The sequence below is a fragment of the Gopherus evgoodei genome, chromosome 8, assembly GCF_007399415.2.
Source record: "Gopherus evgoodei ecotype Sinaloan lineage chromosome 8, rGopEvg1_v1.p, whole genome shotgun sequence".
Lineage (NCBI taxonomy): Eukaryota > Metazoa > Chordata > Testudines > Testudinidae > Gopherus > Gopherus evgoodei.
This window is the reverse complement of record NC_044329.1, coordinates 80150802-80164476: the sequence shown is the minus strand read 5'-3', so window position 1 is coordinate 80164476 and position 13675 is coordinate 80150802. Positions and strand designations below refer to the sequence as shown.

The window sequence follows — 13675 nt, the reverse complement described above, 5'->3', positions numbered from 1 at the left end:
GAAAAGAATAAAGGCTTCCAAGATCACGATGTTAGAATTATTTCAATGAATTTGCATCATCAGAAAATCAAAAGCTCCCTTTAGCATCTGCAGAGTTAATCAAGAGAACTTGTTCTGTATCTGAAAGCATCACCCACTTCAAGGTGTTTGTCGCAACAGACCTGACACTTACTATGGAACAATTTATTAAAACCTTTGTTCTGGTGGTCAAGGAACTCCCAAGTACCAGAAAGAAGAAAACAAAAACCTAATTCTAGTCTATGAGCATTGATATAAAACATGGAAAAGCACACTGAGTATATAGACAGACCTGGGTTATCTGAATCAGTTAATGAATTTAAATATGTCTTGCAAGAAAGAGGAGAAGTTGGGTGTCCGTCTTTCACTATTTCCTTATGCTACATAAAGTTCACCTGAAAGATTTTTCTCTCCTTCCTCCACATCCTTCCTCCTCAACTCCAAAAATATTTTTTCTTTTACTTGGTTTAACATTAGGATTTCCAACCCCATTTAGAATAGAACACTGTGGCAACTGGAGAGCAAGTGTAATATGACATCTCAAGGGTACAAAAAGTGAAAGTTAAGCAACAGAAAGGGAGAGTGAATTTTAAAGGTGTATCAAACAGGGCACCCAAAACTTGAGGCAGCCAAATTACCAAGAACTTTTGAAAATGTTGATCTTTGTTATCTGTTTGTTGTTAAACACCTATTTAACTTCAATTACTAATTAACATTTTGAATAAAGAAAGCCTCTATTAAAGTCATCACCTACACTCCTTCAATTAAAGCACCACAACAAACATTCCTGGCTCCTCCCAATGGTCCTTCAACAAAACCCAGGAAGACCACACCTGACATCCCTTTTTCTTAAAATTAAAATTAAAAATAGAAATCAAGCAGTAAGACAAAGAAAGCACACTTTTGTCTTATTAACAAATCAAAAACTAGTAAAATGGCCCCAGTGTCTTTTTTAAAAAAAATCCTTTATAGTTCACTCTAAAGACAATCTCCTTCTCCTAACACAAAGCCAGCCAATGCCAGGCCTCATGGAAATGCAGCTGCTATACTGCTTATATTGGAGCCAATTTATAGAGAAGGAAAACCACAGATTTACCAAGCCACACTTAATTTTCTCCCTCTCCCCCCCACAACACTTTTTTACTATCTTATTTTCCTGGCGCAGTTATTCTTCTAAAAACTAAACTGGGCTAAAGAGTGTGAAGAAGAAATGATAATACAAGTACTGCTGTATAATGAAAATAGCTTTAATTACATGCAATATATATCAAAAGCTTCTCTTCACTGTATCAATATTCAGAACAATTCCATTTAAGTAATACTCATATCAGTGTGCAGTCACAAATACATGAAGTATACATTAATGACAGAACATTGTTTAAACGGATTTATGCCATATCCTTAAGTAAACCTAACTAGATAAAACATCAATTTTTAATCCTTCTATTTCTCCAATTTTCAAAACTCTATTAAATGTTGAGATTAGCAAATTTCCACAGTAATTAAAAGACTTATAATAAGATCATATTCAATGTTATCACCCTAAAATGGCGATAATGCAGCACCCAGCAGGAGTCTTTACATCACATACACAAGTTAAAAATGGGTAGCACAAACATGCACTAAAAAGCAATAGTGCAAATGTCAGTTAAAAGAAAAGCAAACTCTAAGGATGCTCCACAGTTTCCCTGTCAAATTTCTCATGGAATAAGTATAAAATATTGAACTCTCAATCATATCATGTTATTCAATCATTCTGAAATAGAGTTTAGAGATTTCATCTTTTTTAGTTATTTATTCTGAAAAGATTTGTATTTTTTTCATCTTATATTCACAGAGGTAGACAAACGTATGTTCAGTCAATTTGAGAGCCTATATTAGTTTTTCTCAACAGGAAGCAATGTTGCTAACGAAGTGGTAAATTCAGTGTTAATGAGTGGCTTCACTGTTACCACCTCTTGAAGTAAAACCTTCCATGTTCCATGTTCTACCCATCTGTTCTGGTGTTAGGGGTTCAGAGAAAGAACAGACGCTTCCCATTTAAAGCTACTTCATTGGTACCCCCTGAACAGCAGGGTGGCAAACTGAGAATATCATGTCTGCTTGGAGATTGCAATCCTCATTATCAAAATGGTTTCCTGAAAACTTTCCACAAGTTTAGATGAAGACAAAACCATACTGTTGCACACATGAAATTGTAAATGCATAAAGACTTTAGTAATGCATAGAGAGCATTTAATTTTATTAAAATTATGGAACATGGAAATATTACAATCCAACCACCTCCAGCTAGAAATTTATTTTAATGGTATGATGAACAACAGTTTAATTATATCAGATATTTTTATTTTTCATAAATTACTTCAGGTGTTATACGTTTATGAAGATTGACAATGAGTCAGAAGAGGCTCGATGAAGACTATCAAAACTGACAAGAGTCTTTCCACAGACTTCAGCAGGCTTTGGATTAGGCCCACAATGCATATTACTCCAACAATAAGATGTATCAGATCATTTTAAGTTAGTTGTAGCATTTTTCCACCTATGAACTAAGTATTGGTGCCAATTAGCTGGCACCAAAGGATGAAGTAACTTTATGTTTGCAATGATTTTAAATGTCTTTTTGTGAGTGCATTGGGAGGCGGAGATTTGAGGCTGAAATTCAATACTTAAACCTATTGGATTATACTTGAATACTACAACATACAATCGCTTAGGATCACCAGATGTCCTGATTTTAGAAGGACAGTCCCGATTTTTGGGTCTTTTTCTTATATAGGCTCCTATTACCCCCCACCTCCTGTCGTGATTTTTCACAAGTGCTGTCTGGTCACCCTACAATCGTCCACTCTGATATCCTGAAACAGATGCAATAAAACAATACGCAGGGTTAGACGGTTTTAATAGTGTTCTATCCTGAGCTTTCAATGTCCTTATTTTTAAGAGAATGTTTATGTTTGAACCTCAAGAATAGTGACCTACTGAAGTGTAATCTGATCCAAAGCACTTTCAAAATTAGGTGCATCAATAGAGCAATTAAGATTTAGCCAAGATTGTATATTATTCTTAACATGCAGTCATAGCACACATCTTAAAAAACTTCATGCTGTACACTGTACCATGAAAGCATAAAACAATACAAACTGATCCAAATGCACAGTAGTAACTTTTAAATATACTTACTGTACTTGCACAGCACTAGCCACTTCAATATGTCAGGATTTAAACAATCTATTTCTTTGTAAATGCTGAATGTATATAGTATCCCTCCTCTCCCCCCATGTTAAGCATTGTCTCTTTTTTTCTAAGATAGAGAGCTGAGCTAGTTCAACTTTTTAAAAAAAGGTACGACTTCTGGCTAAAATCTTGTATAACAAGTCATTTAGATTGCAGCAATGCCTAAAATATGCTATGATTTTACAAACACAGAATGACACAGTCCCTGCCTTGAAGAGCTTACACAATATATACCTGCAATATCTGGCTAATAAAGACTGATAAATTACTAGAGCAGTGCTATCATCCAACTGTATATAAGTACTGTGCCAAATTCAGTTACATTAGCAGAAGTCTGGAATAACTCTGCTGCTCCTAGCAATCTTACTCCAGATTTACACCAGCACAACTATTTATTGTATTGAGTTACTCAAGATTTGTCCTAGCGTAGCCAAGAGCAGAATATGATCCATTGCTCAGCTAACCGAAACAGTTTGTCCCCCCTACTTTATTTATAAATGGAAATTTAAAAAAATAAAACCACTAATTCTTCTTAAATATCTTGTTTCAATATTTAGCATAAAACATCTCATTTTCTGAAAAATTCTAAAGAGTTCTGCAGCTATAACTGCCTGTAGCTAGATACTACAAGTCTTTTTAAAAAAAAAGTGCAAAGGTCAGATCTGTCTTCAAGATGACAGATCATCACTTAAATGCCTCAAGCTAATCTTATTGTCTCAGAAATCTCAAACATCAGTATTTTTGCAAACTATCAGCACTTGCTATAACACTCTTACTACACTACATCTTGAGGTTACCACAGAAGAAATGAGGTGATAATTGCATATTAACATAATTATTCTGTAATCCCTCTGAGCAAGCTTCCTAGGTCACTCAGTGATTCAGATTAGATGCAACCTTCTTGTCATCAAATCTATGCTGTCCACTTTCTGTTCATTAATAATTCTTTTTGATAGAAAATGTACTTAATTCCATTCTTTTATGTACATTATTAACTGTATTTATTACAAGTAGGTTAATATTTCTTGAGTACTTATTTCATAACAATAACCTTTGCCATGTAATACTGTCACACACCAAATTATAATATTGCTCTCATTCAAGGCTAGTTCACTACAGAGCTAAATATATTATACTGTTGCCTGCTAGCACCATTATAGTTAGAGGCTTGTCGATTTCTGTTATAACCCCTCTATTTTGTAGGCATTTGCAGCATACTAAAAAAAACACTGGAAATGAAAGAACAGGATTTAACCAAATTTGTAAAGAGCATAAAATGCTTTTCCACAGCTAATATAAATTTTCATGCAAAAGCTACAAGTAAAACATAAATGAGCTAAAACCATGGATCTTAAAGTCACATTAACATTAGACATTTTTAATAAGGCCATAGGGTTTGTTTGTTATTTTCTGAAACTCTGATTAAAAGGAACACTGGAAAGTAAGTGGCCCAAAAAATTGAGCCAATTTAAAGGTGAGCTAATTTTATTCATCCTGTTTATACAACATCAAAGAGAGAAAACAAGCCTTTCAGCATAGTTTTAACTCTATATAAGCCCAGCACACTGTTTTTTTTAAACAGATGTGCACAATCTTTTCACAGGAAATATGGATCCAACATTTAGCAACAGGAAAGACATTTAAAATTCTGCACCAAGTTTTCACTTGTGCCTCTGTCGTCACCCAAGAGTGAAGTCTTGAAGAGAGAAGACTGCTGCCTAACGTGTATCAACTGACTATTTTGAATGTACTTACTAAAATGCATAATTTTACATACAGAAGCTTTCATAGAGTAATGGTCTCACACACACACAACCCCATATGACTGGGAGACAAAATGGTAGAGCCAAAGCACAGCTTTTCATGAAATGAAGGGCAGAAATGGAAATTTTAGACTGCTGGCTCCTTGGTTCTGGGATCAGACAGGACCACAATCAGGCTAGTGGACGGGTTCAGTAGCCATGCTGAAGAGGGGCCATTTGCAGCCAGAAAGCATAAGCCTGAAGACTATCATTGAAGACAGAAAAGTAAAGGTAATGGGTGAGAGAAGAGAAAAAATGACCGAGATGAGGAGACACTGTTCTAGTCTGGAAGCTATTTTTGCCTAAAGAAAAAAGCATACAGGACAACTGGGGAGGAGGGAAGAGTCACAGCAGGCAAGAACTCATTACTTAGAGAATGAAATTAAAAAGATAGATAGGAAAAATAAAAAAATACAGGAGAGAAGAGAAGAATAAAAGATGCCCAGTTTTTGGGTTAATATTTTGTGTTTTATATTTTCTCTCTATATACCATCTTGATCAAAGTAAACTTTGAGATGACAGGGAAAAAGAACGTTAACCTTATGCGAACACGAGTCATTACTTCATATTGTTATAGCTGAGCATGTAAGAACTCATATTGTTTGAGGTGGGGTTGTTTCAATGAAGCTAATTGCCACGTCATGTTCAAGCACTGGTTTGGAACATGACTGAAAGTTTAAGACCTTTTAAAAAATGAAAGGGCACAAAAAGAAACAGTTATGACGAGAAATTGGTATTAACTGGCCAACAGTCAGCCTGGAGGGAGACAGCCTGCTCCACCATCACTAACAATGCTAGCAGAAGCCAGCCAATCACCCAGCAAAACCCAAATGGTGTAAAGCAAGAACAAAATCACTTGACTTTAAGTGGATTTTTGTCTAATAATTCTGGATATTCATATTGTTGGATATATAATAGACTATAAGTTTTAACTTGTGCTTCTGCAGGAACAGTTTAGCAGTTTCTGGTTCTCTGCCTTTTAGAGCAATTCTGACCGCTCCCTGAGAGAAATTTACTGTTCCTTATGTAAGGCTTCACAGTGCTCTCTCCCCTTTTCTGCTTGTACTTGCAAAGCAGATTGTTGAGAGTGTGCTCCCATACTCACGGCATAGCACTATGGATCATACCATCTCCACTGTTTGAGGGCTTGCCTTGTTTTAGAAACCCACATTTTACAGAATTCCAGTAAACGCATATGTGACTTTGTTTAGCACATGGTCTGATCCTCTTCTCCCTTGGCTACTAATGCTGAATTTAATCAAACACACACAGAGCATTCTACAACATTTAATAAAGGAGTAATGGAGAAAGGCTCCTTTAAGCTCTGAACAAAATGCTCTCTTTTTAAAAAGAAAGAAAAAAACAGAGCACCAATGGTTCTTCCTGATATTTACATGGATCGATTGTTTTGAGTATAGTTACTAAAATGCATCGTCTCCAGGGTGACCAGATAGCAACTGTGAAAAAACAGGACAGGGGGTGGGGGTAATAGGCGCCTATATAAGAAAAAGACCCAAAAAACAGGACTGTCTCTATAAACATGGGACATAGACTCATAGACTCTAGGACTGGAAGGGACCTGGAGAGGTCATCGAGTCCAGTCCCCTACCCTCATGGTAGGACCAAATACTGTCTAGACCATCCCTAATAGACATTTATCTAACCTACTCTTAAATATCTCCAGAGATGGAGATTCCACAACTTCCCTAGGCAATCTATTCCAGTGTTTAACTACCTGACAGTTAGGAACTTTTTCCTAATGTCCAACCTAAATCTCCCTTGCTGCAGTTTAAACCCATTGCGTCTTGTTCTATCATTGGAGGCTAAGATGAACAAGTTTTCTCCCTCCTCCTGATGCCACCCTTTTAGATACCTGAAAACTGCTATCATGTCCCCCTCAGTCTTCTCTTTTCCAAACTAAACAAACCCAGTTCCTTCAGCCTTCCTTCATAGGTCATGTTCTCAAGACCTTTAATCATTCTTGTTGCTCTTCTCTGGACCCTCTCCAATTTCTCCACATCTTCCTTGAAATGCGGTGCCCAGAACTGGACACAATACTCCAGTTCAGGCCTAACCAGCACAGAGTAAAGTGGAAGAATGGCTTCTCGTGTCTTGCTTACAACACACCTGTTAATGCATCCCAGAATCACGTTTGCTTTTTTTGCAACAGTATCACACTGTTGACTCATATTAAGCTTGTGGTCCACTATGACCCCTAGATCTCTTTCTGCCATACTCCTTCCTAGACAGTCTCTTCCCATTCTGTATGTGTGAATCTGATTGTTCCTTCCTAAGTGGAGCACTTTGCACTTATCTTTATTGAACTTCATCCTGTTTACCTCAGGCCATTTCTCCAATTTGTCCAGATCATTCTGAATTTTGACCCTGTCCTCCAAAGCAGTTGAAATCCCTCCCAGTTTGGTATCATCTGCAAACTTAATAAGCATACTTTCTATGTCAACATCTAAATCGTTGATGAAGATATTGAACAGAGCCGGTCCCAAAACAGACCCCTGCGGAACCCCACTTGTTATACCTTTCCAGCAGGATTGGGAGCCATTAATAACTACTCTCCGAGTACGGTTATCCAGCCAGTTATGCACCCACCTTATAGTAGCCCCATCTAATTTGTACTTTCCTAGTTTATCTATAAGAATATCATGTGAGACCGTATCAAATGCCTTACTAAAGTCTAGGTATATCACATCCACCGCTTCTCCCTTATCCACAAGGCTCGTTATCCTATCAAAGAATGCTATCAGATTAGTTTGACATGATTTGTTCTTTACAAATCCATGCTGGCTATTCCCTATCACCTTACCTCCTTCCAAGTGTTTGCAGATGATTTCTTTAATTACTTGCTCCATTTTCTTCCCTGGCACAGAAGTTAAACTAACTGGTCTGTAGTTTCCTGGGTTGTTTTTATTTCCCTTTTTATAGATGGGCATTATATTTGCCCTTTTCCAGTCTTCTGGAATCTCCCCCGTCTCCCATGATTTCCCAAAGATAATAGCCAGAGGCTCAGCTACCTCCTCTATTAACTCCTTGAGAATTCTAGGATGCATTTCATCAGGCCCTGGTGACTTGCAGGCATCTAACTTTTCTAAATGATTTTTTACTTGCTCTTTTTTATTTTATCTTCTAAACCTACCCTCTTCCTGTAAGCATTCACTATATTAGACATTCCTTCAGACTTCTCAGTGAAGACCGAAACAAAGAAGTCATTAAGCATCTCTGCCATTTCCAAGTCTCCCGTTACTGTTTCCCCCTCCTCACTGAGCAGTGGGCCTACCCTGTCCTTGGTCTTTCTCTTGCTTCTAATGTATTGATAAAGTCTTCTTGTTTCCCTTTATTCCCATAGCTAGTTTGAGCTCATTTTGTGCCTTTGCCTTTCTAATCTTGCCTCTGCATTCCTGTGTTATTTGCCTATATTCGTCCTTTGTGATCTGACCTAGTTTCCATTTTTTTATATGACGCCTTTTTATTTTGTAGGTCACGCAAGATCTCGTGGTTAAGCCAAGGTGGTCTTTTGCCACATTTTCTATCTTTCCTAACCATCGAAATAGCTTGCTTTTGGGCCCTTAATAGTGTCCCTTTGAAAAACTGCCAACTCTCCTCAGTTGTTTTTCCCCTCAGTCTTGATTCCCATGGGACCTTACCTATCAGCTCTCTGAGCTTACCAAAATCCGCCTTCCTGAAATCCATTGTCTCTATTTTGCTGTACTCCCTTCTACCCTTCCTTAGAATTGCAAACTCTATGATTTCATGATCACTTTCACCCAAGCTTCCTTCTACTTTCAAATTCTCAACGAGTTCCTCCCCATTTGTTAAAATCAAGTCTAGAACAGCTTCCCCCCAGTAGCTTTTTCAACTTTCTGAAATAAAAAGTTGTCTGCAATGCAGTCCAGGAACTTATTGGATAGTCTGTGCCCCGCGGTGTTATTTTCCCAATATATCTGGATAGTTGAAGTCCCCCATCACCACCAAATCTTGGGCTTTGGATGATTTTGTTAGCTGTTTGAAAAAAGCCTCATCCACCTCTTCCACCTGATTAGGTGGCCTGTAGTAGACTCCCAGCATGACATCACCCGTGTTTTTTACCCCTTTTAGCCTAACCCAGAGACTCTCAACACTTCCATCTCCTATGTCCATCTCCATCTCAGTCCAAGTGTGTACATTTTTAATATATAAGGCAACACCTCCTCCCTTTTTCCTGTCTATCCTTCCTGAGCAAACTATACCCATCCACACCAACATTCCAGTCATGTGTATTATCCCACCAAGTTTCAGTAATGCCAACAATGTCATCGTTGTATTTATTTATTAGCACTTCCAGTTCTTCCTGCTTATTACCCATACTTCTTGCATTTGTATATAGGCATCTAAGATACTGGTTTGATCTTGCCTCCCAGCTTTGCCCTGACCCTCCTTTCTCTCTGCCATTATAGCCCGTGCTCCCTCCTGTTTCCGACCCATCTCCCAGGTCTTGTTCCCCACTTACCTGTGGGGTTTGCTCACCTGTCCCCATCGAACCTAGTTTAAAGCCCTCCTTACTAGGTTAGACAGTCTGTGCGCAAATAAGGCCTTTCCCCTCCTTGAAAGGTGAACGCCATCTCTGCCTAGCAGTCCTTCCTCGAATAGCATCCCGTGGTCGAGGAAGCCAAAGCCCCCCTGGGGACACCATCTTCGCAGCCAGGCATTCACCTCCACGATGCATCTGTCTCTGCCCGGGCCCCTACCTTCGACAGGAAGAATCGAAGAAAATACCACCTGTGCTCCAAACTCCTTAACCCGTACTCCCAGAGCCCTGTAGTCACTCTTGATCTGCTCAGTGTCACACCTCACAGTATCATTTGTGCCCACATGGATGAGTAGCATGGGGTAGTAGTCAGAAGGCCGGATAATCCTCGACAATGCCTCTGTAACATCTCGGATACGGGCCCCTGGCAGGCAGCATATCTCCCGGGATGAACGGTCAGGGCGACAAATGGGTGTCTCCGTCCCCCTCAGCAGAGAGTCTCCAACCACCACTACCCTACGTTTCTTATTATCAGTGGTGGCAGCAGACCTCCCAGCCTTAGGGGTACGAGGCTTCCCCTCCTTAACTGTTGGGGGTGATTCCTTCTCTCTTGTATCAAGAGCAGCATAACGGTTATCTATTACCACAGCAGGAGGGTTCGCAGCAGGGGTGGAGCACTGCCTGCTGCCAGAAGTAACCAGCTGCCAGTGTCCACCCTGAGCCATCTCCTCCTCCACTGGTGTGTCAGTAGTCCTGTGAACTGGGACAGCTACGTCAGCTGTCTCCACATGGATACTGTCCAGGAATTGCTCATAGATACGGATGCTCCTTAACCTAGCCACCTCTTCCTGTAGCTCTCCCACCTGCTGCCTGAGAGATTCCACCAGTAGGCACCTTTCACATTGGATGCCACTCCCAGCCTGGATATCAGTAAGTGGAAATTGCAAGTTACAGTCTTTGCAAACCCACACCAGAATCTGGGTAAAAGCATCCATGCTTTGGTGCTCTGTCTGGCTACAGGCGCAGGTGGAAGAGACAGAAGCAGTGCTGCCACAGCTGTTGTGGGTCCTCCTAACCATCGTAAGCCTCCCTCTGTCAAACTCTCTCAAATTCCCGTCTGCAGCTCCCTGTCCGCTCTGCTCTGCTTTAAACAGAAAGGTTTTGGATGTGGCTTGGTTTATAGGTTCAGGGGACCAATGGGTCACAGATGAGACAGACAAGGGATCCCCACTCCCTTCCTACTCCCCTTCCAAACTCCCTTGTGAAACTCCCTGTTAACAGCTCCTGTTCACATCTGGTCACTCTAATCATCTGACACACAGAAGTGTTCCTAAAAAGATCATTCAGGCCTTCTCTAGATGTTTTTCATTTGTTTTGTTCATTGTAGAGTTTTGAAACAAGTATGATTACTTGTTTGGAAACAATTCCAACCTAACTATCACTATAATGAAGTGCTAAAATTAAGTTTTCCAGGTAGCGTGGTATGGCACTACTCAAGTCAGAGAGCAGAAACCAAGTCCTTGTATCTGGCTCCTTGAGTCAGCAAGGGTTGAAAGTGCTCAAGAAGCAACATAGTTGCAGAAAGAAGGAAAATGGATAATTGTTCAAGTCATTCAACTGGGACAATAGATCTATTAACACCGAGTGACTCTGAAATCTTGTAGTTGTTGTAACTTGGGTCCTTAAGACATATTCTGGCTTGCTGGAGGCAGTTTTCGCCGAGAGAAAGCTGTAGTGACGCAAAGTGTTCACACTATTCCTTCTGTTGGAGATATGCTGGGGGTGATCACAACCCACAAAGTGGGTAGTACAGTCATTGCAGGGGTTTTGGCACGGCAGCCAGGAAATGTGTCTATTCAGTACACTACCAGGACTGCGTCAATTAGCAGAATGTGAGAGATTAGACCCCAAGCACAAAATAAAACTGGCCCTGGTCAAACCATGACCAAAATTCAAACTGCTGGTGACCACTGGACTCCTCCCAAGGTGGAAATAATGTTTATCCTCACTAGGTGTTAATCCTTGCTGAAATGCAGTGGGCCTTGCTAGTGTGGAGAAGTGCAATTTACATCACCATCCAACAATCAGAATATATCCAGCCCACTTTTGGATGTGTGATCTCAGATTCAGAGAAGCATATCAAATGCATTTACTTGAATATGCACTCTTTCGTACCTGGGACATACAAATTATTACATTACATTTAAGTACAGCAGGGTCTTCAGAGTAATTAAGGCTAAAGATGACTGATCAGGCAAATTACTTTACACCATATTTGACTGCACGATGATCCAAATTTCTACCGAAACTATTTCTAGAGTATGTCACCTTTGCATCTAATTCTGCAACAAAAGCATCACATTTTGATGTATTAAGTTAATAGAAAATGATAATCTCAAAGCACTTTTCAGATAGACAATGCCTTAAGACAACACTCTTGTGAGGTACAGATATCATCCCCATCTTACAGAAAAGGAAACAGATTTTGCCTTGGCCAAAGAAGGGGGTTGGCAAAGGAGAGGAGACTGCAACTAGATGTGATTTGGTAACCAAAATCCTTTGAACAAGACAGAAGGCATTAAAAGTCAGATAGTTTAAGAAACACAGAAAAAGTGATGGAGTGCAAACCCCCAAAGTTTCTGAACTGGTAAAATATACCATATCCTCAGGCTCAGATCTTTCTGGAATGGCAAAATGGCTTTTCACTAACCAAACAACAAAAGAAATTCACCTTTCATTGAGGATATACATGTACAAATAAGAAGTCCCATGAATTTTTCTCCGTGCATCATTTTAAAATTAAAATATTTAAATAAGATAAACTAGTAATGAAAATGAAATCCCAGTTTCAAAAGTAGCACATCGATGCATATGGCAAAAATGTACTGTTAAAATATTGTTTCATGTATTATTCGTAGCAGTAGTCATGGATCAGGAACCATTGGGCTATTAAAAAAATCGTATGATTTCATTATTAACAGTAAGACTTTATAGTGAATTTAGTACCTATGAAAGATGCCTGATTGACAACACTGTAATCTGAATTCCTATTTTACTACAGCTTGGATGGCAACAGCGCAAGCTTCCCCAAGCCCCCAGAGTGTTCAATTCTGTTCTATCAGGGACCATCAGGTCTCCACATGTATTCAGTGCTTGATGACTCTACTGAGATTGCCAAAGAGTATCAATTGCAGGGGAATTTCACTAAAACTATGGCTGCACTAGAGAGCTTACAGCAGCGTAGCTATACCAGTACAGCTGTGCTGCTGTAAGTTCTCCAATGTAGCCACTCTAAGCTGACGGGAGAGAGCTCCCGTCAGCTTAGCTACTCCAGCCCCTGTGAGCGGTGGTAGCTCTGTCAGCAGGAGAAGCTCTCCAGCCAACATAGCATTGTCCATATGGCGCTTATGTCAGTGTAACTTATGTCGCTCATGGGGGTGATTTATTCACACCCCTGAGTGACATAAGTTAGGCTGACACAAGCGACAGTGTAGACATAGTCTAATTCTCACTAAGGACTGGGAGACCATATTTGAATCATTGAATTTTCTAAGCAGGCCATACATACAGCAATCAATGCAAGAGGAATTAGTGCTTCTATAAATGGCAAGATAGATGTCTGGAAATACTATTCTTGAAAGCATTTTTAATTAAAACATATAAAGAGTGGTTTCTTTAGAAAACTTGGAGTATTTTGTCTTACAAAGAAAATATTTACTTTTGGTCCTTATTCATTCGTAAGTAGTAAGAGACGTGGTATAACCATGAGTTTATAACACTAAGTCTCAGTATTTGGTGATTTTCTTAAAGCCTCAGTAGTTGGACTGCATGAAAATCTTGATATTTGAATGCTTAGGATTGGTAATATTGAAGAACATATCCCCATCCTCTTGGGACCATAAACTGGTAACCAAATTAGCTGTAACACAGAAAACTACTTCTAAAAGCCTGAAAAGAGAAAATCTAGCTGTTAAGTACAGCTAAAGCAGCTTTTTCAAAATAAGTACAATTGCTTTAAATTTTCTCCAGGAAACTCTCAACAAAGTCAGAGCCTTTAAAGTTTTACTGTAAAAAGAATGAATTCTTTTCAACTTAAGCA

General features: G+C 39.3%; 1 protein-coding gene across 18 annotated transcripts in view; it reads right to left on the bottom strand.

Annotated features, from left to right (window-relative positions):
• ZNF644 (zinc finger protein 644) overlaps positions 1-13675 on the bottom strand; it is a 74852-nt gene that overhangs the window by 20333 nt on the left and 40844 nt on the right. Inside the window, exons 2-3 of one of the 18 annotated variants that reach the window (XM_030574116.1) lie at positions 13073-13077; positions 10440-10446 (exon numbers count right to left, since the gene is read on the bottom strand). The exons of the other annotated variants lie outside the window; for them this stretch is intronic. The gene's annotated coding sequence lies outside the window, so the exon portion shown is untranslated. The remainder of the gene's footprint in view (positions 1-10439; positions 10447-13072; positions 13078-13675) is intronic. 18 annotated transcript variants of the gene reach the window in all.